This window comes from Sinocyclocheilus anshuiensis, unplaced genomic scaffold, assembly GCF_001515605.1.
Source record: "Sinocyclocheilus anshuiensis isolate Anshui unplaced genomic scaffold, SAMN03320099.WGS_v1.1 scaffold249, whole genome shotgun sequence".
NCBI lineage: Eukaryota > Metazoa > Chordata > Actinopteri > Cypriniformes > Cyprinidae > Sinocyclocheilus > Sinocyclocheilus anshuiensis.
In genome coordinates, this window is record NW_015540871.1 from 1830804 (window position 1) to 1834096 (window position 3293).

Genomic DNA, 3293 nt, shown 5'->3' on the forward strand with positions numbered 1-3293 from the left:
GAGCAACTGCTTTCTACTAGACCTTTGTTTCCAGCACTGCCCCTCTGAAGAGCGCTGCGCACTAAACCTTTGCAGCAGACAGCAGCTCAACTAAAAGAATTTCTCCTTCGCTCCAGTGACAGCTTTGCTATAGCAATCATTAGCCCTCTGGAGGTGGAGATGCTGATGTGATATGCTGGGCTAGTGGCTTGAGAAGACTGGATCAGACAGGGCAGTTGAGTGGGACAGTAATCACACACACACACACACTTCTCAAGCTATGCATAATACAAATAATGACAATACAAACGTCCAAAAAAATGTACCGGTATTTCCAAGTACTATCAGGGTCAGTAACACTAATACTGATACTAATGCTAATGCCTCTATTAAACAGAAAGTTATTTTGATTGCTTTCTGATAAAATGGGTTATTATAACCTTTTAACATTTAAAAGCCATTATTAACATGAATTATGCAAATAACCCTTTGTGTTTTCCATCAACAACAACAACAAAAAAATCTACATATACTTTAAAGGACAAATATTGCCTATCCTACCCAACTATTTTTGTTTTGCTAACAAAACAGAAAAGGTTATTTTAGTATCATTGATATATTATAGTTTGTTAATATTTTTAATTCAATTTTATTTTTATATTTTCTGTTCTATCTTAACTTTAAAAGATTTAGTAATTTTGTTGTTTTTGTCAACAGTGCTCAGACATAAAAAATTTCTAGTTTTTATTATATTTTAGTTTTTAGTTTCAGTTTAATTTGTTTTTAGTTTCAGTTTATTCAACAAACTAAACAAAAATGAGAAATAATGCTTTGGCAACTAGCTGAAATAAAGTTTTTATATTTTATTTTATTTAATGTTTATTTTATTTAAAGTAATGAAATTTATTTAGTTTTAGTTAACAATAATAACCCTGTTACAAAGTTCAAATTTTCAGCCATAATAGAGCCAACTAGGGCCATAAAAGATTCTTAATATTTTTCTGATTAAGAATTTTGACCTTCTCATATTAAGAATATTTTTTGAATGCTTAAGGTTGCATTTTTGGAATATTTAGACTCCAGATTCATGAAATACATATTAAATATTGTGTATGTTTATGTGGAATTACGTAGATTATTAAATGCATGAACATTCATTTTAACAATATAGAGCATGAAATCATGTTCACTTTGAAGCTTGCAAATAGTTCGATTTTTTCTGTATTCATAATGACATTCAGACATGGCAGAGTTATTAAAAACAGATTACAATATACATCAATTTTTGTGCTAAATAAAAAAAATCATTAGTTTAAAAAACGCACACACATATATGTGTATATATATTTGTAGCAATAGCCAAAAATACATTGTATGGGTCAAAATTATTGATTTTTCTTTTATGCCAAAAATCATTAGGATAAAGTAAAGATCATGTTCCATGAAAATATTTTGTAAATTTCCTACTGTAAATATATTAAAACTTAATTTTTGATTAGTAATATGCATTGCTAAGAACTTCATTTGGACAACTTTAAAGGTGATTTTCTCAATATTTTGATTTATTTTGATTTTCTCAATATTTTGCACCCTCAGATTTCAGATTTTTAAATAGTTGTATCTCGGCCAAATATTGTCCTATCCTAACAGACCATACATCAATGGAAAGCTTGTTTATTCAGCTTTCAGATGATGTATAAATCTCAATTTCGAAAAATTGACCCTTATGACTAGTTTTGTGGTCCAGGGTCACATATGTTATCTGTATAACAGTATATCAGTATACCATTAGTATCAAAAGATTTGATACATCAAGTTCAATTCACTGATTCCTAATGTTTGAGAAAAAACAAATACACAAGAATATTGTGCATCCAATGACAGCTCTCCATTTCAATGGAGGAAAACACTCATGTATCTACATGTTATACTTCATTCAGAGGTATACACAAACAAGCGAACATCTTTAGTTTGACCTTCACATTTTTGCTTATACTATTAAGGCCTTATTGCATTGTGCCATGGTACAGCGATGAAGAGCCAGGTTGATGGATAACTGTAGAAAAGCACAGTGAGGCACAGAGGATTCAATAACCTCGATTCTTCATCACACATTGACATCCTATCTTCTCACCATCTGGATTTTCACTGAAATCAGCTTCTCCTTTACCAATAATACCTTTTTAAATGCCTCTGCCCACATTTATCTGCCTTTGCTTGCTAAATCCTGTTTTTTACTTGCTTCAAAATCAGTATTAAGGAATCTTCTTTTTGTGTGTATGCTGTAATGGATGAGAATGACAGCTGTCCGTCTTTCCTTGTGGACCAATAAAGCACATTATGATCATTATGATGGGCATATTATATGCCATTAGACTCAGGTCCTCTCTCGATAATAATTATCTACCCATCTCTGTTCGAGCCTCATTCATATGCAGTCACTTCACAGTATTGCATTACAATTGTTACCTTGGAAAATGTAAAATAGTTTAATCTCTGCAGATTCTATGGAACGACCATTCTGACATATAGAGTGAATTTTCCCTCAAATCATAACCCTAAAGCACAGTACACATCATCACACACCAACCCAGACCTTTGGGTTTCCATGGCGACCATGATGATGGTGGAGGGGTGCTGTATTTTTGCATTGTTTCGTGAGATGAGGAAAGTAAAGAAACTGTGGGGAGCTGTGTTTACAGGGCACTGATGAGATCTGAATGTGACAGGCCATTACAGCATCTATTGCACAGCAAGTTTTAGGAGGGGACAGAAAAAAAAGGCATCAGAATTACAGACACTAAATTTAATTTACTGTACGCACTCATGTATGTGAAACCTGTGCATGTTTGTGCACAAAAATCACTATTCATCAAAACATTGGCTTTAGAAACATGGAATGTTTTGAGTCGAAATGTACATTTTCTCTACTTTGACATTTATAATAAGTTGTTATCATCTTTAAATACACTAATAAATTACACTAATAATTAAAAGTTGTAATACTGTTTTTTAGGCAGCATTTATTCTATTATTCTACTATTCTAGTCTATTGTTCTCTTATTCTAGTTTTAATTTAGAAATATACATATTCGCATTGAACAAAGTTTACAAAGAGTGACTCGTTTGTCCACGTTTCTTTCTTTTTTTTTCCATCGCTGTTGTTGTAATGTATTGGGAAGCCAGAATGCATATCCATCGAAAGAAACATACATTAGCCGAACTCTGTCTGTTTTACGTGTTGTTATTTATAACAAACCATATTACAGATGCATTGTCAGATTTAAGTCCAACCGAGGTGCAAGTGCTTGCTG